Raw genomic sequence first — 24,136 nt, forward strand, 5'->3', positions numbered from 1 at the left:
CAAAAAATAATGGCATGGAAGACAATAAATTGCGCCAAAATAGCTCTCTGGAAAGCCCGAAATATTTTAATTTTTAATCATGATGAATTGTCTTTAAATGATGTTTTTAGTTTTTGTTTAAGTGAAATGTATGTATATTTTTTATTAGATAAAAAAAATAATCCAAATATCTCCCTAAAATGGGATGTCAATGTATGGAACACATTTTGAATTTTTGTAACATTTTATTAATTTGAATATATGCAAATTTTTATCCTATTTGAATAATTTATGTTTTTAAGTCTAGTATGTTTCGAGACAATGTATAAAAATTTGTAATGATGTAAAATGTTGCTTTTATTTCTGTACATCTGTGTAATTTTTAAATAAAACTGGTTTTATCCCTGTGAGGGGATAGCCAAATTAAAAAAAATCTGTTCTTATCAGTTTAATATCTGATACGTCCCCTATCTGGGGACCATATATTAAATGGATTTTTAGAACAGGGAGATGGAAAAAGAGCTTGCTCTGTCCACTCCACGCATTGACCTGGTATTGCAGTATCTCCAGGACCGGTGCACCCCTTCTTTAAAGCAGTTTCTAAAATCAGAAAGAATTGAATTCAATGTTTTTTGTTCATTTTGCTTGTTTGTCGGATTTTGGGATGGACTCTTTGGCTTTGCTTTTCTTCTCCTCATTGGATTTTTCATGTTCAAAGTTACAGAAGCCAGATTACAAGCTCATTTTGGTTCAACTTCAGCAACTGTGCATTGCATTGCCATGTAATGTGATGCAATGCTATCTTTCTAGCTCTCCCTTTTTACTTCCTTTTGGATAAACAGACATATTAGGCAAGCATTTTGGAGCTTTCACCTAAATAAGTACAGGTGGTGAGATAAGCTGCACAATATAATTGACCTTTCAGTATATTGTTGCACACACACCATCTATTTAGCAAATGCCCTTGTTATCAACAGCAGCCTTTTAAACTCACCTGAGCTAACAGGTATGTGCGCTGGTTACTCTGCTGCGCTTAAAATTTCTTTTTTGGTTTGCTACAATGCCTTTTCTGAAACGTTGTCTCCCTCTGCTGGAACACTGACTTCTTTCATTTAATGCCTGCAGACTATAAAAGAGAACCCAACCCAAAAAGTTTGGTTGATTAGTCTGTGGCATTCTGTTAAACTGTTGCTTATGGCGGTCTCTGTGAGCTTCTCAGCGACATTCAGCCAGCCAGGTATCCTGCCTGCAGTAGATGGAATGTGGCAATGGAACGCTGGCTGCGCGTGTCATAATAGGCTCTGAGCCTTTATATACCTGTGCACAGCAGCAGCCACCTTCAGTCTGCTGCTGGACAGCCAGCAGCAGCAGCAGCAGGAGAGGTATGTAATCAGGAGCCCTCCTGCTAAGGGTAGACAGCTGCTCGTTCCACCCCACCCCCCGCCTTATTTGGTTCTCCTCCCTTCCAACGGTGTTGAGGCGGGTGGGAACAGCAGGGGGTGAAGGTGCTGTGTTTAAAGAGGTGGAGTTATGCAGATCTAAAACGCGTGGATTGCAGCAGCAGCAAGCCGAAAAGTGCAGGCATGTAAGGGATCTAGAGGTTGACAACATGTCTTCTTAACGGGAGTCCAGGAGCTCATCTCCACAAATGGACTTTTCAGGATCCTTGGGTGGCTCCGTAGTTTGAAACCAATTCTGGTTATCGCTTCTTGGCCTTTTGGCTAAGATCAAGTGTAGTATCTTTTGAAAAGGCGGTTTTGTCCTTGGGCTGCTCTAGTAAATTGATGCACATTACACACTGGTTTGGTGCACTTGTTAGTACGCCAGGTGGCTCATAGAGTCATCTGATGGAAAACATGGCCCTCCAGGATCGAAGTCACTAGGCTGGGTAAGTGTGAGGGCTTTGGAGCAATGTGCCCCAGGAGTAGGCGCCCTGGTGGGAGTCCAAGCTTACTGGGACTGGGAACCCCAGAAAGACTTGGGCTTCGTAGCACGCCACACCTTTGCCAATCATACTTTCTGAGCAACAACCCCTATTCCTGGCCTCCGGGCTAGGAAGGGGAATTTTTATAAACCCGGTCGGAGGTCCGGTCAGCTTTGGGCTGAGAAACCAACACAGGCTCCAGCTCCACTAGGGTGGCAGCCTAGCTGGACGCTGGGAGCACGAAAACGGCTCTTCTCTGGCTTCGGCAAGAGAGAGCATCGGAGATTCCCGACCCTCGCTGTGGCCTTCTGGCTCGGAGGGATGGGGATGGTTTATTGGGGACCCTCTCCTCCGGGAAGGGTCCACATGAATCCTCGCCTCGTGCGCTGTTTTGTTGTGACTTCGGTCACATTTTTCAGTGCCTTGGATGCAGCTTCAATCAAAAAATCTGTTCTTATCAGTTTAATATCTGATACGTCCCCTATCTGGGGACCATATATTAAATGGATTTTTAGAACAGGGAGATGGAAAAAGAGCTTGCTCTGTCCACTCCACGCATTGACCTGGTATTGCAGTATCTCCAGGACCGGTGCACCCCTTCTTTAATGCAGTTTCTAAAATCAGAAAGAATTGAATTCAATGTTTTTTGTTCATTTTGCTTGTTTGTCGGATTTTGGGATGGACTCTTTGGCTTTGCTTTTCTTCTCCTCATTGGATTTTTCATGTTCAAAGTTGCAGAAGCCAGATTACAAGCTCATTTTGGTTCAACTTCAGCAACTGTGCATTGCATTGCCATGTAATGTGATGCAATGCTATCTTTCTAGCTCTCCCTTTTTACTTCCTTTTGGATAAACAGACATATTAGGCAAGCATTTTGGAGCTTTCACCTAAATAACTACAGGTGGTGAGATAAGCTGCACAATATAATTGACCTTTCAGTATATTGTTGCACACACACCATCTATTTAGCAAATGCCCTTGTTATCAACAGCAGCCTTTTAAACTCACCTGAGCTAACAGGTATGTGCGCTGGTTACTCTGCTGCGCTTAAAATTTCTTTTTTGGTTTGCTACAATGCCTTTTCTGAAACGTTGTCTCCCTCTGCTGGAACACTGACTTCTTTCATTTAATGCCTGCAGACTATAAAAGAGAACCCAACCCAAAAAGTTTGGTTGATTAGTCTGTGGCATTCTGTTAAACTGTTGCTTATGGCGGTCTCTGTGAGCTTCTCAGCGACATTCAGCCAGCCAGGTATCCTGCCTGCAGTAGATGGAATGTGGCAATGGAACGCTGGCTGCGCGTGTCATAATAGGCTCTGAGCCTTTATATACCTGTGCACAGCAGCAGCCACCTTCAGTCTGCTGCTGGACAGCCAGCAGCAGCAGCAGCAGGAGAGGTATGTAATCAGGAGCCCTCCTGCAAAGGGTAGACAGCTGCTCGTTCCACCCCACCCCCCGCCTTAATTGGTTCTCCTCCCTTCCAACGGTGTTGAGGCGGGTGGGAACAGCAGGGGGTGAAGGTGCTGTGTTTAAAGAGGTGGAGTTATGCAGATCTAAAACGCGTGGATTGCAGCAGCAGCAAGCCGAAAAGTGCAGGCATGTAAGGGATCTAGAGGTTGACAACATGTCTTCTTAACGGGAGTCCAGGAGCTCATCTCCACAAATGGACTTTTCAGGATCCTTGGGTGGCTCCGTAGTTTGAAACCAATTCTGGTTATCGCTTCTCGGCCTTTTGGCTAAGATCAAGTGTAGTATCTGTTCTTATCAGTTTAATATCTGATACGTCCCCTATCTGGGGACCATATATTAAATGGATTTTTAGAACAGGGAGATGGAAAAAGAGCTTGCTCTGTCCACTCCACGCATTGACCTGGTATTGCAGTATCTCCAGGACCGGTGCACCCCTTCTTTAATGCAGTTTCTAAAATCAGAAAGAATTGAATTCAATGTTTTTTGTTCATTTTGCTTGTTTGTCGGATTTTGGGATGGACTCTTTGGCTTTGCTTTTCTTCTCCTCATTGGATTTTTCATGTTCAAAGTTGCAGAAGCCAGATTACAAGCTCATTTTGGTTCAACTTCAGCAACTGTGCATTGCATTGCCATGTAATGTGATGCAATGCTATCTTTCTAGCTCTCCCTTTTTACTTCCTTTTGGATAAACAGACATATTAGGCAAGCATTTTGGAGCTTTCACCTAAATAACTACAGGTGGTGAGATAAGCTGCACAACATAATTGACCTTTCAGTATATTGTTGCACACACACCATCTATTTAGCAAATGCCCTTGTTATCAACAGCAGCCTTTTAAACTCACCTGAGCTAACAGGTATGTGCGCTGGTTACTCTGCTGCGCTTAAAATTTCTTTTTTGGTTTGCTACAATGCCTTTTCTGAAACGTTGTCTCCCTCTGCTGGAACACTGACTTCTTTCATTTAATGCCTGCAGACTATAAAAGAGAACCCAACCCAAAAAGTTTGGTTGATTAGTCTGTGGCATTCTGTTAAACTGTTGCTTATGGCGGTCTCTGTGAGCTTCTCAGCGACATTCAGCCAGCCAGGTATCCTGCCTGCAGTAGATGGAATGTGGCAATGGAACGCTGGCTGCGCGTGTCATAATAGGCTCTGAGCCTTTATATACCTGTGCACAGCAGCAGCCACCTTCAGTCTGCTGCTGGACAGCCAGCAGCAGCAGCAGCAGGAGAGGTATGTAATCAGGAGCCCTCCTGCTAAGGGTAGACAGCTGCTCGTTCCACCCCACCCCCCGCCTTAATTGGTTCTCCTCCCTTCCAACGGTGTTGAGGCGGGTGGGAACAGCAGGGGGTGAAGGTGCTGTGTTTAAAGAGGTGGAGTTATGCAGATCTAAAACGCGTGGATTGCAGCAGCAGCAAGCCGAAAAGTGCAGGCATGTAAGGGATCTAGAGGTTGACAACATGTCTTCTTAACGGGAGTCCAGGAGCTCATCTCCACAAATGGACTTTTCAGGATCCTTGGGTGGCTCCGTAGTTTGAAACCAATTCTGGTTATCGCTTCTCGGCCTTTTGGCTTCGATCTTACAGCTTGTCTGTTTGGTTGTTGTCTATCTGGGTGCTTCCGGTACCCTCTCTCTCGGCCTGGGGGGATCGTTCCTCTTCGGAGGGACTTCACCCCCCTGCTGCTATAGGGAGAGAGGCTTAGTCCGGGAGCAACGGGAAGTGATCCCCTAAAAAGGCATATGCCTTTTTTTTCTTTCCGTAGTTGGCGTACTTTTTTTGGAAGAGATGCCGGCTGTGCTGTCATATGCATCGGGTGAACCCCGGATGAGAAATACAGTGCGAATTGACGTTTTGGAGAAGTTTCGCTGTGAGAAAAACATCCAGTATGTTTGCAACATCATCCTTCTTGGACTTCTGGGATTTAGTAGAGAGGACATCTTCTGCTTCCAGGACAACGAATCGAAAGGTACCTACACCATCACTTTTAGGAGTCAAGGGTGCTGCCAACAACTGGTCCAGAAAGTGAACGAAAATAGCCACATGGACGAAATGGAAGGTTTGATTTTTTCCTTATTATTTGTTTATGAAGAAGTCCAGATTGTGGTTCACTTCCCTAACCCTTTTGTGGAAGTGCTGGATATTTTGACTTTCTTGCGTCGCTATTGCGATGACGTGTCCTTTTTAGGAAAAATTAAAAATGCAGTTAATTTTTGGTGTGGGAAGCGGAGGTTCCTGGCACGATTAAAGAAGGATCCAACGGGAGTCGGAGGAACACAGCACCCTCCCTCCACCTTCACAATCGGGAAGAGCCGAGGATACCTCTTCTATCAAGGTATGCCCTTGTATTGTAGGAATTGTGGCACAATGGGGCATACCCAAGACGCTTGCCAGGAGAGGAGGGCTGCCCGTTGTAATAATTGCAGCCAGTATGGACACTTGACGAAAGACTGTCCTCACAAGAAACAGTGTAATCTGTGCGGGGAGGATGGACATGTATTCCGGAGTTGCCCCCAGAGAACCAAGGTACGGACATATGCAGAGGCAACTGGGGGTCCCTGGCGAAGACAATCTCTAGCTCGCCCCTCAGTGTCCGTCGGGGAGGATCCCCTTGACAGGACTGAGCTAAGCTCTACTGGCCCCTCTGTAGTGGAGGTGGCAAAGAAGAAGCCCCCGCAAAAAGGGGACTATGGGCGGTCCGTCCAGGGACCGGAGCAGGGATGCTCTTCTGTTCGGGAGGGTGTCTCTGTGTCGATGGCCCCTGAAGATGTGTGTGTTTCTGGTGTGCTGGAGCAGGGTGCCCCCAGTATGTTGGCACTGGTGGGCCCTGCTGCGAAGGCCCCAGATGCTATTCAAGTGTCGAGCCAGCAGGACGCAGTGTGTTTTTCCCTAGGTGACGACCTCGAGAAGAGAGACCATGAGGCAGTAGTGGGAGAAGATTGCACTAGTGACCTACCTGAACCCAGCGGGAAAAAGATGCGTGCGGATGTCTGTCCGGATTCACCGGATGTTTCCTTGGGTGTCGGTGATTTGTGGCTGCAGGGAGCAGGAGCTGGATACCCGGTCACTGCCTCGGATCCAATGAACATTTCCTTTTCCCCGGAGTCAGGGATCTTGGAGGCACTGTTGGATCATAGTCCTGAACAGGTCAAGATGATTCTGGATGACTCCCTCCCACCTTGACTTTAATGCCGTCCATAAAATGCCTCTCACTGAATGTGAGATCTTTAAAGAGCCCTGTTCGCAGGGCTGCTCTTTTTCAATATTTAGAGACTTTAGACTTTGATGTGTGTTTATTGCAGGAATGTGGACTACAACACTCAATTAATTATGACGAGCTTAAAAAGGATTGGAAGTCGGGACCGTCAGTGTGGTCCGGCTCAAATGTGAATAGGTCTGCTGGAGTGGGTTTGCTCTGTCGTGGTAATAACATCGTGTTTTCCTCTGTTACAGAGATTACACCAGGCAGGGCAATGTTAGTACATTTGCATATTAATAATTTTAGTTTTCGCATAATTAATGTGTATGCTCCTCCCGACAAGCAAGAGCGCATCCAATTGTTTGAAATTTTGCCTGTATTTTGTGTTGGGTCTTCTCCCCTCCTGATAGGTGGGGATTTCAACTGCCTTAGTGTCGGCGAACAACGAGTAGGAGGGGACCCTCTCCGTAAGTTGGATAAGTCATGTTTTCTGCTAAAAAATTTTCAAACTGATTTTAAGCTATGCGATGCCTGGAGGTCTCTTTCACCGACGGACCCTGGATTTACATGGTCCGGTCGGGGAGTGGCCTCTAGGATCGATTTTATGTTTTTATCTGTGGATTTTAAGCCGGTGATGTTTGATCTAATGTCTAATTTATTTTCCGATCACAAAATGTTAAAATTACAGTTAGAATACCAAGGAGAGCAGAGAATAAACAAAGGACTGTGGCGTTTGGGGACACATCTGCTGGAGGATCCTCAGATAAGGTCGGATTTTTGTACAGCCTACCAGGAATGGAGACAACATAGGCCTCCTTATATAAAAATGTTGTCTTGGTGGGAAAAGATTAAAAATAAAATTAGGCTTTTTTTTATCACGGCAGGGAGGAAGAAATCAAGACAGAAAAAACAATTTTTCTCAAATCTAAATACTAGGCTGCAGACACTTTATAAATTTAAAGAGATTGGGTTGGAGGTGGAGGAAGACATTGTCAGCCTAAAAGCAGAAATACATACACTTTTGGAGCAGAAGGGGAGAGAGGTTATTTTTAATTCAAAGGTAAAGCAGTTAGAAGAAGATGAAAAATGTACACGCTTCTTTTTTAAAAAAGCAATGGAGAGGAAAGATGCGATTACTTGTTTAGGTGAAGAATCCACTATACAGGGCATGAAGAACGTGGCTTTTGATTTTTACCGACTCCTTTTTAGTGAGAAAAGTGTGGATGATTCCTTTTTACAAGATGCTCTTAATGTCCTAGATTTTAAGTTGAATCAGTCAGATCAGGAGTTTTTAATACGGGATTTTAGCTTAGAGGAACTTTTTAACATTTTTAAAAGTTTTTCAAAGGGCAAAGCTCCGGGAGCAGACGGTCTCCCCGTCGAATTTTATCTGACTTTCTGGGATATTTTAAAGGATGATCTTTTAGCACTTTTTAAGGAGGTTTTTAAGTGTAAACGGTTGCCCAAGGGATGGAGGAGGGGAATAGTGTCCTTGATCTTTAAAAAGAAAGGGGCTCGTGAGGACCTTGCAAATTGGAGGCCTATCACCCTCCTCAACATGGATTATAAAGTATTAGCCAAATTTATTGCATGCCGGCTTAAAATGATAATTGATAAGTTGATACAACCAGAACAAGTTTGTGGTGTACCGGGAAGGAGTATTGCGGAGGTGTTAAATGTCATAAGAGATGCAATATGGTATACTAGGGATCGTGGTCAGAATTTAGCCCTGTTGGCGCTGGACTTTGAGAAGGCGTTCGACAGGGTATCGCACAAGTATCTTTTTAGTGTTTTAAAGAAGATGGCGATCCCGGATTTTATCATGTCTCTAATTAAGATTTTGTATAAAGATTCATATTGTCAAATCTCTGTTAATGGCTTCTTAACAGGTGAAATACCGCTGGAATCCGGAGTGAAGCAGGGCTGCCCTTTGTCCCCGATCCTGTTTATTTGTGCTATGGAGCCTTTATTATGCCAAATTAGGAAAGATAAAGTGATCCGTGGGGTCCCTGTTCCGGGTGGAGGGGGGGCCCAAATTAAAGTCTTCGGGTATATGGACGATGTTACTGCCATCTGCACGGATCCTGCTTCCCTCCGGAGGGTGGTGAGGTGTACCAGTTTTTTTAGTCAGGCTTCAGGTTTTAAGTTGAATTTTAATAAAACTGAGTGTTTGACAATTGGTTCCTGGGATACAGTGGACCTACCAGCAGTCAAAATGAAGTGTGATAAAGTTAAAATTTTGGGCATTACTTTTAATAAAGAAAATGACGGGGTTGTGAGTTGGGGGGAGGTCCAGGAGAAAATGGTGAAGAAACTATCCTTTTGGAATTTGCGTAGTTTGTCAATCGAAGGGAAAGTTCTAATTATTAAGTCTGTATTATTGCCAATGATGTTATATGTTGCAATTGTGTACCCTCCCTCCGACTTAATGCTCAAAAAGCTGACTCGCTGCATGTTTATATTTATTTGGGGCTCGAAGATGGAAAAAGTAAAACGCACAGAAATGTATAAAAGGCATCAAAATGGTGGAAAGGATGTCCCGGATTTGAGCATGTTTTTGTATATAAATTTCTTCTGTTTCTGTTTTAAGCTTCTTAATTCTAACAGTGTTTTTAGTCTGTTTTTAAAATATACTTGTGGTTATGTTTTTAAGAGATGGCTACGGCCATCCTTATCTTCGCCTGTTTTATTATGTCCCCCAAAGCATCTTATCATCTTAGAGAAAGTATGTAGAAATTATAAATTAAGAGACTTGGATACTGATATTCTTCAAGACCGAAGGAAATTGATAACTCATCTGAGAAGGGAAGAAAGAGTATCTGAAGTAATCAACTTTTCCTGGAGCAGATCCAAGCGAGTCTGGAGGAATGTGTTTGGAAAGTTTCTCGCAAATATTCATAAAGACCTTGCCTGGATGTCCGTCCACCAGTGCCTCCCAACTAGAGACTTTCAGCACAGGAGAGGCCTGGCGGCGCGGGCAAAATGTCCTAGAGACTCGTGTGGAAGTGATGAGACGGTTTTACATCTGTTTTGGAACTGTTTTTATGCGCAAGAACTTTGGCGGAGACTGGGGGTGCTTTTGAAATGGGTTTGTGGTCTGAAAGACTTTTGTCACGAATATGTTTTATACGGACTTTTTAATTGCCCAACTTTACATCAAACCAAAATATGCTGGTGTATAATAAATTGTGCAAAAAGTGCTATGTGGAAAGTGAGGAATATTTTGTTGTTCAAACGTGACTGTATTTCCATCAATGATTGTATTAGAATGGTTTTTAGCGAAATGTATATTTATTATTTGAAAGATGTCAAAGATGTGGGTAAACACGAAGCGAATAGAAGATGGTGTTTTTACATGTGGAATACTATTTTGTACTAATAATATCTGTGGAAAGAGCTCTATTAACGCTGTAAATAAGAATAATGTGTTTTTGTACTTTTTTATATCTGAATAAATTTATGTTGAAACCTTATCTGTTCTTATCAGTTTAATATCTGATACGTCCCCTATCTGGGGACCATATATTAAATGGATTTTTAGAACAGGGAGATGGAAAAAGAGCTTGCTCTGTCCACTCCACGCATTGACCTGGTATTGCAGTATCTCCAGGACCGGTGCACCCCTTCTTTAATGCAGTTTCTAAAATCAGAAAGAATTGAATTCAATGTTTTTTGTTCATTTTGCTTGTTTGTCGGATTTTGGGATGGACTCTTTGGCTTTGCTTTTCTTCTCCTCATTGGATTTTTCATGTTCAAAGTTGCAAAAGCCAGATTACAAGCTCATTTTGGTTCAACTTCAGCAACTGTGCATTGCATTGCCATGTAATGTGATGCAATGCTATCTTTCTAGCTCTCCCTTTTTACTTCCTTTTGGATAAACAGACATATTAGGCAAGCATTTTGGAGCTTTCACCTAAATAACTACAGGTGGTGAGATAAGCTGCACAATATAATTGACCTTTCAGTATATTGTTGCACACACACCATCTATTTAGCAAATGCCCTTGTTATCAACAGCAGCCTTTTAAACTCACCTGAGCTAACAGGTATGTGCGCTGGTTACTCTGCTGCGCTTAAAATTTCTTTTTTGGTTTGCTACAATGCCTTTTCTGAAACGTTGTCTCCCTCTGCTGGAACACTGACTTCTTTCATTTAATGCCTGCAGACTATAAAAGAGAACCCAACCCAAAAAGTTTGGTTGATTAGTCTGTGGCATTCTGTTAAACTGTTGCTTATGGCGGTCTCTGTGAGCTTCTCAGCGACATTCAGCCAGCCAGGTATCCTGCCTGCAGTAGATGGAATGTGGCAATGGAACGCTGGCTGCGCGTGTCATAATAGGCTCTGAGCCTTTATATACCTGTGCACAGCAGCAGCCACCTTCAGTCTGCTGCTGGACAGCCAGCAGCAGCAGCAGCAGGAGAGGTATGTAATCAGGAGCCCTCCTGCTAAGGGTAGACAGCTGCTCGTTCCACCCCACCCCCCGCCTTAATTGGTTCTCCTCCCTTTCAACGGTGTTGAGGCGGGTGGGAACAGCAGGGGGTGAAGGTGCTGTGTTTAAAGAGGTGGAGTTATGCAGATCTAAAACGCGTGGATTGCAGCAGCAGCAAGCCGAAAAGTGCAGGCATGTAAGGGATCTAGAGGTTGACAACATGTCTTCTTAACGGGAGTCCAGGAGCTCATCTCCACAAATGGACTTTTCAGGATCCTTGGGTGGCTCCGTAGTTTGAAACCAATTCTGGTTATCGCTTCTCGGCCTTTTGGCTAAGATCAAGTGTAGTATCTGTTCTTATCAGTTTAATATCTGATACGTCCCCTATCTGGGGACCATATATTAAATGGATTTTTAGAACAGGGAGATGGAAAAAGAGCTTGCTCTGTCCACTCCACGCATTGACCTGGTATTGCAGTATCTCCAGGACCGGTGCACCCCTTCTTTAATGCAGTTTCTAAAATCAGAAAGAATTGAATTCAATGTTTTTTGTTCATTTTGCTTGTTTGTCGGATTTTGGGATGGACTCTTTGGCTTTGCTTTTCTTCTCCTCATTGGATTTTTCATGTTCAAAGTTGCAGAAGCCAGATTACAAGCTCATTTTGGTTCAACTTCAGCAACTGTGCATTGCATTGCCATGTAATGTGATGCAATGCTATCTTTCTAGCTCTCCCTTTTTACTTCCTTTTGGATAAACAGACATATTAGGCAAGCATTTTGGAGCTTTCACCTAAATAACTACAGGTGGTGAGATAAGCTGCACAATATAATTGACCTTTCAGTATATTGTTGCACACACACCATCTATTTAGCAAATGCCCTTGTTATCAACAGCAGCCTTTTAAACTCACCTGAGCTAACAGGTATGTGCGCTGGTTACTCTGCTGCGCTTAAAATTTCTTTTTTGGTTTGCTACAATGCCTTTTCTGAAACGTTGTCTCCCTCTGCTGGAACACTGACTTCTTTCATTTAATGCCTGCAGACTATAAAAGAGAACCCAACCCAAAAAGTTTGGTTGATTAGTCTGTGGCATTCTGTTAAACTGTTGCTTATGGCGGTCTCTGTGAGCTTCTCAGCGACATTCAGCCAGCCAGGTATCCTGCCTGCAGTAGATGGAATGTGGCAATGGAACGCTGGCTGCGCGTGTCATAATAGGCTCTGAGCCTTTATATACCTGTGCACAGCAGCAGCCACCTTCAGTCTGCTGCTGGACAGCCAGCAGCAGCAGCAGCAGGAGAGGTATGTAATCAGGAGCCCTCCTGCTAAGGGTAGACAGCTGCTCGTTCCACCCCACCCCCCGCCTTAATTGGTTCTCCTCCCTTCCAACGGTGTTGAGGCGGGTGGGAACAGCAGGGGGTGAAGGTGCTGTGTTTAAAGAGGTGGAGTTATGCAGATCTAAAACGCGTGGATTGCAGCAGCAGCAAGCCGAAAAGTGCAGGCATGTAAGGGATCTAGAGGTTGACAACATGTCTTCTTAACGGGAGTCCAGGAGCTCATCTCCACAAATGGACTTTTCAGGATCCTTGGGTGGCTCCGTAGTTTGAAACCAATTCTGGTTATCGCTTCTCGGCCTTTTGGCTAAGATCAAGTGTAGTATCTGTTCTTATCAGTTTAATATCTGATACGTCCCCCATCTGGGGACCATATATTAAATGGATTTTTAGAACAGGGAGATGGAAAAAGAGCTTTCTCTGTCCACTCCAAGCATTGACCTGGTATTGCAGTATCTCCAGGACCGGTGCACCCCTTCTTTAATGCAGTTTCTAAAATCAGAAAGAATTGAATTCAATGTTTTTTGTTCATTTTGCTTGTTTGTCGGATTTTGGGATGGACTCTTTGGCTTTGCTTTACTTCTCCTCATTGGATTTTTCATGTTCAAAGTTGCAGAAGCCAGATTACAAGCTCATTTTGGTTCAACTTCAGCAACTGTGCATTGCATTGCCATGTAATGTGATGCAATGCTATCTTTCTAGCTCTCCCTTTTTACTTCCTTTTGGATAAACAGACATATTAGGCAAGCATTTTGGAGCTTTCACCTAAATAACTACAGGTGGTGAGATAAGCTGCACAATATAATTGACCTTTCAGTATATTGTTGCACACACACCATCTATTTAGCAAATGCCCTTGTTATCAACAGCAGCCTTTTAAACTCACCTGAGCTAACAGGTATGTGCGCTGGTTACTCTGCTGCGCTTAAAATTTCTTTTTTGGTTTGCTACAATGCCTTTTCTGAAACGTTGTCTCCCTCTGCTGGAACACTGACTTCTTTCATTTAATGCCTGCAGACTATAAAAGAGAACCCAACCCAAAAAGTTTGGTTGATTAGTCTGTGGTATTCTGTTAAACTGTTGCTTATGGCGGTCTCTGTGAGCTTCTCAGCGACATTCAGCCAGCCAGGTATCCTGCCTGCAGTAGATGGAATGTGGCAATGGAACGCTGGCTGCGCGTGTCATAATAGGCTCTGAGCCTTTATATACCTGTGCACAGCAGCAGCCACCTTCAGTCTGCTGCTGGACAGCCAGCAGCAGCAGCAGCAGGAGAGGTATGTAATCAGGAGCCCTCCTGCTAAGGGTAGACAGCTGCTCGTTCCACCCCACCCCCCGCCTTAATTGGTTCTCCTCCCTTCCAACGGTGTTGAGGCGGGTGGGAACAGCAGGGGGTGAAGGTGCTGTGTTTAAAGAGGTGGAGTTATGCAGATCTAAAACGCGTGGATTGCAGCAGCAGCAAGCCGAAAAGTGCAGGCATGTAAGGGATCTAGAGGTTGACAACATGTCTTCTTAACGGGAGTCCAGGAGCTCATCTCCACAAATGGACTTTTCAGGATCCTTGGGTGGCTCCGTAGTTTGAAACCAATTCTGGTTATCGCTTCTCGGCCTTTTGGCTAAGATCAAGTGTAGTATCTGTTCTTATCAGTTTAATATCTGATACGTCCCCTATCTGGGGACCATATATTAAATGGATTTTTAGAACAGGGAGATGGAAAAAGAGCTTGCTCTGTCCACTCCACGCATTTACCTGGTATTGCAGTATCTCCAGGACCGGTGCACCCCTTCTTTAATGCAGTTTCTAAAATCAGAAAGAATTGAATTCAATGTTTTTTGTTCATTTTGCTTGTTTGTCGGATTTTGGGATGGACTCTTTGGCTTTGCTTTTCTTCTCCTCATTGGATTTTTCATGTTCAAAGTTGCAGAAGCCAGATTACAAGCTCATTTTGGTTCAACTTCAGCAACTGTGCATTGCATTGCCATGTAATGTGATGCAATGCTATCTTTCTAGCTCTCCCTTTTTACTTCCTTTTGGATAAACAGACATATTAGGCAAGCATTTTGGAGCTTTCACCTAAATAACTACAGGTGGTGAGATAAGCTGCACAATATAATTGACCTTTCAGTATATTGTTGCACACACACCATCTATTTAGCAAATGCCCTTGTTATCAACAGCAGCCTTTTAAACTCACCTGAGCTAACAGGTATGTGCGCTGGTTACTCTGCTGCGCTTAAAATTTATTTTTTGGTTTGCTACAATGCCTTTTCTGAAACGTTGTCTCCCTCTGCTGGAACACTGACTTCTTTCATTTAATGCCTGCAGACTATAAAAGAGAACCCAACCCAAAAAGTTTGGTTGATTAGTCTGTGGCATTCTGTTAAACTGTTGCTTATGGCGGTCTCTGTGAGCTTCTCAGCGACATTCAGCCAGCCAGGTATCCTGCCTGCAGTAGATGGAATGTGGCAATGGAACGCTGGCTGCGCGTGTCATAATAGGCTCTGAGCCTTTATATACCTGTGCACAGCAGCAGCCACCTTCAGTCTGCTGCTGGACAGCCAGCAGCAGCAGCAGCAGGAGAGGTATGTAATCAGGAGCCCTCCTGCTAAGGGTAGACAGCTGCTCGTTCCACCCCACCCCCCGCCTTAATTGGTTCTCCTCCCTTCCAACGGTGTTGAGGCGGGTGGGAACAGCAGGGGGTGAAGGTGCTGTGTTTAAAGAGGTGGAGTTATGCAGATCTAAAACGCGTGGATTGCAGCAGCAGCAAGCCGAAAAGTGCAGGCATGTAAGGGATCTGGAGGTTGACAACATGTCTTCTTAACGGGAGTCCAGGAGCTCATCTCCACAAATGGACTTTTCAGGATCCTTGGGTGGCTCCGTAGTTTGAAACCAATTCTGGTTATCGCTTCTCGGCCTTTTGGCTAAGATCAAGTGTAGTATCTGTTCTTATCAGTTTAATATCTGATACGTCCCCTATCTGAGGACCATATATTAAATGGATTTTTAGAACAGGGAGATGGAAAAAGAGCTTGCTCTGTCCACTCCACGCATTGACCTGGTATTGCAGTATCTCCACAACCGGTGCACCCCTTCTTTAATGCAGTTTCTAAAATCAGAAAGAATTGAATTCAATGTTTTTTGTTCATTTTGCTTGTTTGTCGGATTTTGGGATGGACTCTTTGGCTTTGCTTTTCTTCTCCTCATTGGATTTTTCATGTTCAAAGTTGCAGAAGCCAGATTACAAGCTCATTTTGGTTCAACTTCAGCAACTGTGCATTGCATTGCCATGTAATGTGATGCAATGCTATCTTTCTAGCTCTCCCTTTTTACTTCCTTTTGGATAAACAGACATATTAGGCAAGCATTTTGGAGCTTTCACCTAAATAACTACAGGTGGTGAGATAAGCTGCACAATATAATTGACCTTTCAGTATATTGTTGCACACACACCATCTATTTAGCAAATGCCCTTGTTATCAACAGCAGCCTTTTAAACTCACCTGAGCTAACAGGTATGTGCGCTGGTTACTCTGCTGCGCTTAAAATTTCTTTTTTGGTTTGCTACAATGCCTTTTCTGAAACGTTGTCTCCCTCTGCTGGAACACTGACTTCTTTCATTTAATGCCTGCAGACTATAAAAGAGAACCCAACCCAAAAAGTTTGGTTGATTAGTCTGTGGCATTCTGTTAAACTGTTGCTTATGGCGGTCTCTGTGAGCTTCTCAGTGACATTCAGCCAGCCAGGTATCCTGCCTGCAGTAGATGGAATGTGGCAATGGAACGCTGGCTGCGCGTGTCATAATAGGCTCTGAGCCTTTATATACCTGTGCACAGCAGCAGCCACCTTCAGTCTGCTGCTGGACAGCCAGCAGCAGCAGCAGCAGGAGAGGTATGTAATCAGGAGCCCTCCTGCTAAGGGTAGACAGCTGCTCGTTCCACCCCACCCCCCGCCTTAATTGGTTCTCCTCCCTTCCAACGGTGTTGAGGCGGGTGGGAACAGTAGGGGGTGAAGGTGCTGTGTTTAAAGAGGTGGAGTTATGCAGATCTAAAACGCGTGGATTGCAGCAGCAGCAAGCCGAAAAGTGCAGGCATGTAAGGGATCTAGAGGTTGACAACATGTCTTCTTAACGGGAGTCCAGGAGCTCATCTCCACAAATGGACTTTTCAGGATCCTTGGGTGGCTCCGTAGTTTGAAACCAATTCTGGTTATCGCTTCTCGGCCTTTTGGCAAGATCAGTGGTGGTTTTCTGCTGCTGGTGTTGTTTGGAGGGCAGTTGTGACTGGGGTTCCCCCTTGTGGGGCCCTAGTGTGCGATTGAGCGGCGATTGTGTTTATCTGCTGTAAAAATGTTGGAGAAAACACGTGGATTAGAGGACTCGGTCCGTCTGAAGGTGGCTGCAGGTCATGAAGGAGAAATCGGTTTGGACCAAGTTTGCGTTGATGTCTTGAAGAACATTAATGGCTTGAAGGTAACGGATGTATTGGCACTGCAGGATTTTCAGAAACAAGGAATTTATGATATCACTTTTGTTTCTTTGAGTATTTGCCAGAGAGTCTACATGGAGTTGGTACGAATGAAGGAAGAAAAGGAATTGAAATGCCTAGAGTTTATTGCACTGGAACCTCTGTTCCAGCAGACATATAAGTATGTGGTTGTGCACATGTATAACCCTAAAGTTCCGGATGAGACTGTTTCCAATTTTTTAGCTCGGTATTGTAGTGAGGTTAAATTTTTGGGAAGAATGAAGAACAAATACAATTATCTAAATGGCAAGAGGAGATATGTTGTAAAACTGAGACCGGATGATAGAGCTATTGGGGGTGCCAAGAGCATTCCTGCACAGTTTTCTATCGGAGGAGAAAGGGGATTTTGTTTTTATAATGGACAGATGGAATATTGTAGGAAGTGTCATGAGTTTGGACATGTTCAGAAAGATTGTCCAGTGCAAGGTGATGTTTGTAGAGGTTGTGGGAAATCTGGGCATGTTGCAAGTGGTTGCCCAATGAATAAGGTGTGTGATTTGTGTGGACATGCAGATCACCTTGCAAGGAAATGTAGATTGTGGGCTCAGATTCCTAGGTCACAGGTGGACGCTGAAGAGAGGCAGAAGAAGACTCGGCAGGAAAGTGGGGAGGAGGGCGAAGGCTCAGACTCAGAGGGGGAAAGCCAAAAACAAGATGGTGGTAGGGGAAGAGACCATGCGGTGCCCAAGATGGAGGAAAAGGGGCGGAGCCAGAAGAAAGTTGGTTTGAGGGAGGGGCTGGAAGTAATAAACAAAGTAGCTGATGTGCATGGCCCGGGTGATGGGATGGATTTGTCTAATATGGCGGAGTCAGTGAATCCTGTTTTGGGAAGAGATGGGGGTGAGGAAATGGAGGTTTTGGAGGAGGAGGATTCTGATTCGGATGGAACTATAACCCCTCAGCAGCGTGATAGGGTTAACAGTGATTGGAGTGAAAATGAGGAGGAAGATGATGGCAAGGAGGAGAGTTATGCCTCCGTGATTAAAAGAAGTAAGGTGGAGGGGTGTTGGTCTGGGGGGCAGGAAGATCCAGTCTCCCTAAGACCAGGTTATTCTAAGAGGGACTCGAGTTCTGAGTCGCCTGATATACGTAGAAAAGTGGATGGCAGGAGTGGGTTTTCTCCTGGTTCATGATGGATCGGGTATGGTGGAGATTTTTTCCTGTTGTTATGATGGCGTTGTGTGTTGCTTCTCTGAATGTACGAGGGATTGGTTCTGCTTGTAGGAGAGCAGGGATACTGGATTACATTGAGAGTGTGAATGCAGATATTGTCTGTCTGCAGGAATGTGTAATTAAATCTGCCCCGCATGAGAGTGAGTGGAATAAGGGGCAATCTTTTTGGTCCCCATGCTCAGAAAACAGGAATGAAGGGGTGGGCATTTTACTGTGTAATTCCAGTCTAAAGGTTTTAGAGTTTAAAGTAATCATACCTGGGAGATGTTTGTTTTTATTAGTGGATTTTTTAGGTCAGCGGGTACGGGTTTTTAATGTTTATGCCCCTGCTGATAAACAAGCAAGAGTTGGGTTTTTGGAGTCTCTAAAGTTGTTTTTACCAGGCAGAGACTTCACTATAGTGGCTGGAGATTTTAATTGTGTCAGATCCGCAAAAGATCGTAAGAGCTCTACGGAAGGTAGGACTGATGTTACGTCTAATATTTTAAATCAGATTGTGCAGGATTTACGCTACACGGATGCTGGTCTGATGGTTGGGCCAAGTGATAAGTTCACATACATATCAGATAGTGGACGTAGTGTTTCCCGAATTGACTATGTTTTTATGTCTGAAGGGATTAAGGTGGCCAAGTGCAACCACGTGATGACGACTTTTTCTGACCACAAGATGATAGTGGTAGATCTGTGTATAGCTGAGTCCCTGGCTTTTGGAAAGGGACTCTGGAAGCTGAACGTAAGCCTGCTGGAAGAGGAGAGTGTTAAGGTTGGTTTTAATAAAGTGTTTTTGTCTTGTGTGTCTGAACAGCACCTTTTTAAAGATTTGCTAGAGTGGTGGGACTGGGCTAAGGAGAAATTTGCATGTTATTTTAAAGGGGTGTGTTTTAGGAGAGCGAAAGCCAAAAGGGATCATGATGCTGCTGTTATTTCAAAATTGGAAGTACTCCATAAGTTTAAGAGAGTGGGGATGGAGGTGGATAAAGAGATTGCAGATTTGAAGGACGAACTGAAGAAGATACTTATTGAAAAAGGGAAGACTATTATGTTTAAGGCAAAAATAAAGCACATGGAGGAAAATGAGCAATGTTCGAGATACTTTTTTAAAAAATGTTTTAAACCTAAAGGGGTTTTTAAGTCTGTTTTTTCTCCTGCAGGGGAGGTATCTGGGGATGAGATGATTGGCAGTATTCTTTCCTTTTATGAAACACTCTTCTCTAACGATAGTAGAGCCAGTGATGCGGAAATTAATGATTATTGCAAAGTATTAACTAATAATATTCCTGAGGAGAAAATTGGGTTTTTAAGTGAGGAGGTTGGGAAAGATGAAATTAGACGGGCAGTGGATGGCTTGGCGAAAGGCAAGACGCCAGGCTGTGATGGTCTTCCTGCTGAATTTTATGTTAGATTTTGGGATATTATAGGTGTGGAGTTTTCCCGGGTGGTGCAATATGGTTTTACTCATGGGATTTTATCGGTTTCTATGCGTAGGGGGATTGTTACGCTGATTCATAAGAAAGGGGACATGAGGGATATTAAAAATTGGAGGCCCATAACATTGTTAAACAGTGATTACAAAATTATTTCTAAAATTGTGGCTGGTAGACTGGCAGATGTGATAGGTGATATGGTGGGGGAGTATCAGGCATGTGCAGTGCCTGGTAGGAAAATTTCAGATAATTTGCTGCTTCTAAGAGACTTAATTTATCAGGCTAATTTGAATAAGAATGCTCTTTTGTTACAGTCGGTGGACCTGGAGAAAGCCTTTGATAAAATATCACATAGATTTTTGTTCTCTGCTTTAAGTCACCTTGGTGTTCCGGATAAATTATTGATGGTCATTAAGAGTTTTTATTGTGGGGTCAGTAGCCAGATTTTAGTTAATGGGCATGTGAGTTCCAGTTTTAATATTTTATCGGGAGTTAGGCAGGGTTGTCCCCTGTCACCAATTCTTTTTATCTGTGTGGTGGAGGCCCTTTTAAAAAGTGTGCAAGTTGACAAGTGTGTGGCTGGTGTTTTTATTCCTGGGGGATCCGGGGGTCCAGTCAAGTCTTTAAGTTATATGGATGATATTGTTTTTACTTGTGGTTCACAGGCGGATCTCAATAGAGTGAATTTGCACGTAAGGATTTTTTGTTGTGTGGCTGGTATGGCGGTGAATTGGGGAAAGTGCCAGCTTTGTAACTTTGGGAGGCAGGTTGAGGTTAACGTGGCAGGAGTGGAGAGTAGGGAGGAAATTGAGGTTCTTGGTGTCATCTTTGAGAAGGAACTGAAAGGGAAAAGCAGCCTGAAGATTCTAGAAGACAAAATGGATCAGAAGTTGAACTTTTGGAAACTAAGGAACCTGTCGCTGAGAGGGAAAGTGCTGGTAATCAAGTCTGTGATTCTCCCGCTTCTGCTGTACACTGCTTTGATTTTCCCACCTGCTGTGCTTTGGACAAAGAGAGTGACAAGGAAACTGTTTGTGTTTTTTTGGGGATCCAAAATGGAGAAACTAAGAAGAGGAATGGTTATGTGTTCTATGGAAAATGGGGGTTGTGATTTTCCTAACATTGACTTATTTTTAAGAATGCATTATTTTTTGAACATTTATAAATTATCCCAGTGCAATAACAGGACTGCGGACATGTGCAAATATTTAGCAGGACGGCTTTTCCAGAAATGGAGCTGGTGTGAGAAGGATTTAAGAAAACCAGTTTCGTTTGTGATACCGTTTTTTTATGTGGTGCTTAGGTCCTTCTATGATCAAAATGGGATAAGCTCCATGGTTAGACCGGACAAAAAACTGATTGTCTCAGGTATTAAGAAGAAGGAGATGTTATGTGATGTGCCGTTTTGTAATAATGCACAGTCTGGACAGGTGTGGAAGCTTTTTTTCATGCGTGGAATCAGCAACAGACAGAAGGATGTAACCTGGATGGCGTTGCATGGATGCTTGCCAACAAGGGCTTTTTTGAATGACCGGGGGATAAAGGTTCAAGAACTATGTCCTAGGGAAGGTTGCAATAAGGTGGAAACAATACAGCATATTTTTGGGACTGTTTTTTGCTAAAAAAGTTTTTACCTTGTTGTCACGTATGTTTGTTGCTTTAGTTGGTTTTCATTGTTTCGATTTTGAAAGGATTTTAATAGGTCAAGATTTTAAGTACTCGCAAAGGAAGCGGGCAAGCTGGATTATTTTTGTCATATATAAAGAGGTTTTATGGGACGTTCGGAATTTGGTGATTTTTAAAAAGATTGTTTTTTCCCCCATGGAATGCAGAAGGATTTTTCTTGCTAGACTGTTTTATGCCTATTTATTGGATAAAAAGAAGTATGGTGAGACAGCAGCAGAAGCACTCTGGAACTTTTCACATTGGACTTCTTACAGTAAGTAACAGTTAATTGCAGGGTTGTGTTTTTTGGGATTTTGTTTTTGTTTTTCCGAATGATGATTTGAGAACCCGTTATGTGAATATGCGCTATGATGCATAAATTAATGTGGGTCTTAATCTGAGGAAAAAAAAAAAAAAATCTGTTCTGATCAGTTTAATATCTGATACGTCCCCTATCTGGGGACCATATATTAAATGGATTTTTAGAACAGGGAGATGGAAAAAGAGCTTGCTCTGTCCACTCCACGCATTGACCTGGTATTGCAGTATCTCCAGGACCGGTGCACCCCTTCTTTAATGCAGTTTCTAAAATCAGAAAGAATTGAATTCAATGTTTTTTGTTCATTTTGCTTGTTTGTCGGATTTTGGGATGGACTCTTTGGCTTTGCTTTTCTTCTCCTCATTGGATCTTTCATGTTCAAAGTTGCAGAAGCCAGATTACAAGCTCATTTTGGTTCAACTTCAGCAACTGTGCATTGCATTGCCATGTAATGTGATGCAATGCTATCTTTCTAGCTCTCCCTTTTTACTTCCTTTTGGATAAACAGACATATTAGGCAAGCATTTTGGAGCTTTCACCTAAATAACTACAGGTGGTGAGATAAGCTGCACAATATAATTGACCTTTCAGTATATTGTTGCACACACACCATCTATTTAGCAAATGCCCTTGTTATCAACAGCAGCCTTTTAAACTCACCTGAGCTAACAGGTATGTGCGCTGGTTACTCTGCTGCGCTTAAAATTTCTTTTTTGGTTTGCTACAATGCCTTTTCTGAAACGTTGTCTCCCTCTGCTGGAACACTGACTTCTTTCATTTAATGCCTGCAGACTATAAAAGAGAACCCAACCCAAAAAGTTTGGTTGATTAGTCTGTGGCATTCTGTTAAACTGTTGCTTATGGCGGTCTCTGTGAGCTTCTCAGCGACATTCAGCCAGCCAGGTATCCTGCCTGCAGTAGATGGAATGTGGCAATGGAACGCTGGCTGCGCGTGTCATAATAGGCTCTGAGCCTTTATATACCTGTGCACAGCAGCAGCCACCTTCAGTCTGCTGCTGGACAGCCAGCAGCAGCAGCAGCAGCAGGAGAGGTATGTAATCAGGAGCCCTCCTGCTAAGGGTAGACAGCTGCTCGTTCCACCCCACCCCCCGCCTTAATTGGTTCTCCTCCCTTCCAACGGTGTTGAGGCGGGTGGGAACAGCAGGGGGTGAAGGTGCTGTGTTTAAAGAGGTGGAGTTATGCAGATCTAAAACGCGTGGATTGCAGCAGCAGCAAGCCGAAAAGTGCAGGCATGTAAGGGATCTAGAGGTTGACAACATGTCTTCTTAACGGGAGTCCAGGAGCTCATCTCCACAAATGGACTTTTCAGGATCCTTGGGTGGCTCCGTAGTTTGAAACCAATTCTGGTTATCGCTTCTCGGCCTTTTGGCTAAGATCAAGTGTAGTATCTTTCGAAAAGGCGGTTTTGGATGTTGGCCGCCCTAGTAGATTGATACATTATGCACACTGGGGTTTAGGCGCTTGTTAGTACGCCAGGTGGCTAATATAGTCATCTGGTGGAAAGCATGGCCCCCCAGGATCGACGCCATTGGGCCGGGGAAGATCGAAAGCCCGAAGTGTGAAGTGCCCCAGGAGTGGTGACCCTGGGGTGCCTTAACTCACTGGGATTGGGAACCCCACTTGAGTTTATGGCACATTTGCACAAGCACTTCAAATTTTCTTTCTTCGCACACACCCTTATTCCGGGCCTTCTGGCCTTAGGATGGGGAATTTTTCAATTCCCGGTCGAAGGTCTGGGCAGTATTATACTGTGAAACCTTCACTATTTATTTAATTTCTTTGTCACTGTGTGTCCACTTATTCACGTGTGTCACGTCCTACTAGGATTTTGTCGGGATGCGGTTCCCTTACGGGTTCCTCTCTTGGCAGGTCTAGGGGGGGAGTGTGTGGCCATCAGGTTCCGCTCCCCCCTGAACCCCCCTGGCTCTCCTCTTTCGGGAGGAGAGCGTTGTTGGCTCCCCTCTTCCGGGAGGGGAGCACAGTCTTTGGCTCCCAGTGCCTTGCTCGGGTGAGAACTCGGGCAGGTGCTGGGGGTAAGATTGGGTCGCCTCTGGCTTCGGCTGGAGGTGGCTTTTTGTCCCTGTTCCTCGCTGTGGCCTTTTGGCTCGGAGGGACGGTGAATGGTTTGGGGGACCCTTCTCCTTTTGGAGAGGGTTTCAAGAAGACCAGCATCCTAGTGCACTTTTTTTGTGGCACTTGTCACTTTTTTAAGCGCACTCGGGTTTTGTACACGAATTCGGGCTTTCACAGAAAAATCTGTTCTTAAAAAAAAAAAAAAAAAAAAAAAAAAATCTGTTCTTATCAGTTTAATATCTGATACTTCCCCTATCTGGGGACCATATATTAAATGGATTTTTAGAACAGGGAGATGGAAAAAGAGCTTGCTCTGTCCACTCCACGCATTGACCTGGTATTGCAGTATCTCCAGGACCGGTGCACCCCTTCTTTAATGCAGTTTCTAAAATCAGAAAGAATTGAATTCAATGTTTTTTGTTCATTTTGCTTGTTTGTCGGATTTTGGGATGGACTCTTTGGCTTTGCTTTTCTTCTCCTCATTGGATTTTTCATGTTCAAAGTTGCAGAAGCCAGATTACAAGCTCATTTTGGTTCAACTTCAGCAACTGTGCATTGCATTGCCATGTAATGTGATGCAATGCTATCTTTCTAGCTCTCCCTTTTTACT

At 43.9% G+C, this 24,136-nt stretch overlaps 10 non-coding genes and 2 pseudogenes across 10 annotated transcripts; all 12 read left to right on the forward strand.

Moving 5' to 3' along the window:
• Window positions 1-379: 379 nt before the first annotated feature.
• On the forward strand, window positions 380-565 carry LOC141150427 (U2 spliceosomal RNA). The gene has a single exon (XR_012246633.1). It is a non-coding gene; the product is annotated as a U2 spliceosomal RNA (small nuclear RNA).
• A 1,115-nt stretch (window positions 566-1,680) lies between these two features.
• LOC141151155 (U2 spliceosomal RNA) lies at window positions 1,681-1,796 on the forward strand (annotated as a pseudogene).
• A 525-nt stretch (window positions 1,797-2,321) lies between these two features.
• On the forward strand, window positions 2,322-2,503 carry LOC141150198 (U2 spliceosomal RNA). Its single transcript, XR_012246463.1, has one exon. It is a non-coding gene; the product is annotated as a U2 spliceosomal RNA (small nuclear RNA).
• A 1,115-nt stretch (window positions 2,504-3,618) lies between these two features.
• LOC141149370 (U2 spliceosomal RNA) lies at window positions 3,619-3,809 on the forward strand. Its single transcript, XR_012245669.1, has one exon. It is a non-coding gene; the product is annotated as a U2 spliceosomal RNA (small nuclear RNA).
• Window positions 3,810-10,013: 6,204 nt separating this feature from the next.
• Window positions 10,014-10,196, forward strand: LOC141150398 (U2 spliceosomal RNA). The gene has a single exon (XR_012246610.1). It is a non-coding gene; the product is annotated as a U2 spliceosomal RNA (small nuclear RNA).
• Window positions 10,197-11,311: 1,115 nt separating this feature from the next.
• LOC141149371 (U2 spliceosomal RNA) lies at window positions 11,312-11,502 on the forward strand. Its single transcript, XR_012245670.1, has one exon. It is a non-coding gene; the product is annotated as a U2 spliceosomal RNA (small nuclear RNA).
• Window positions 11,503-12,617: 1,115 nt separating this feature from the next.
• Window positions 12,618-12,808, forward strand: LOC141150106 (U2 spliceosomal RNA). The gene has a single exon (XR_012246376.1). It is a non-coding gene; the product is annotated as a U2 spliceosomal RNA (small nuclear RNA).
• Window positions 12,809-13,923: 1,115 nt separating this feature from the next.
• Window positions 13,924-14,114, forward strand: LOC141149745 (U2 spliceosomal RNA). The gene has a single exon (XR_012246031.1). It is a non-coding gene; the product is annotated as a U2 spliceosomal RNA (small nuclear RNA).
• A 1,115-nt stretch (window positions 14,115-15,229) lies between these two features.
• LOC141150149 (U2 spliceosomal RNA) lies at window positions 15,230-15,420 on the forward strand. The gene has a single exon (XR_012246417.1). It is a non-coding gene; the product is annotated as a U2 spliceosomal RNA (small nuclear RNA).
• A 6,068-nt stretch (window positions 15,421-21,488) lies between these two features.
• On the forward strand, window positions 21,489-21,684 carry LOC141150824 (U2 spliceosomal RNA). Its single transcript, XR_012246926.1, has one exon. It is a non-coding gene; the product is annotated as a U2 spliceosomal RNA (small nuclear RNA).
• Window positions 21,685-22,802: 1,118 nt separating this feature from the next.
• LOC141151289 (U2 spliceosomal RNA) lies at window positions 22,803-22,894 on the forward strand (annotated as a pseudogene).
• Window positions 22,895-23,707: 813 nt separating this feature from the next.
• Window positions 23,708-23,897, forward strand: LOC141150734 (U2 spliceosomal RNA). The gene has a single exon (XR_012246857.1). It is a non-coding gene; the product is annotated as a U2 spliceosomal RNA (small nuclear RNA).
• The last annotated feature ends 239 nt before the right edge of the window (window positions 23,898-24,136 follow it).

This window comes from Phyllobates terribilis, unplaced genomic scaffold (assembly GCF_046119375.1).
Source record: "Phyllobates terribilis strain yellow unplaced genomic scaffold, ASM4611937v1 Scaffold_5__5_contigs__length_657084704, whole genome shotgun sequence".
NCBI classification, from domain to species: domain Eukaryota; kingdom Metazoa; phylum Chordata; class Amphibia; order Anura; family Dendrobatidae; genus Phyllobates; species Phyllobates terribilis.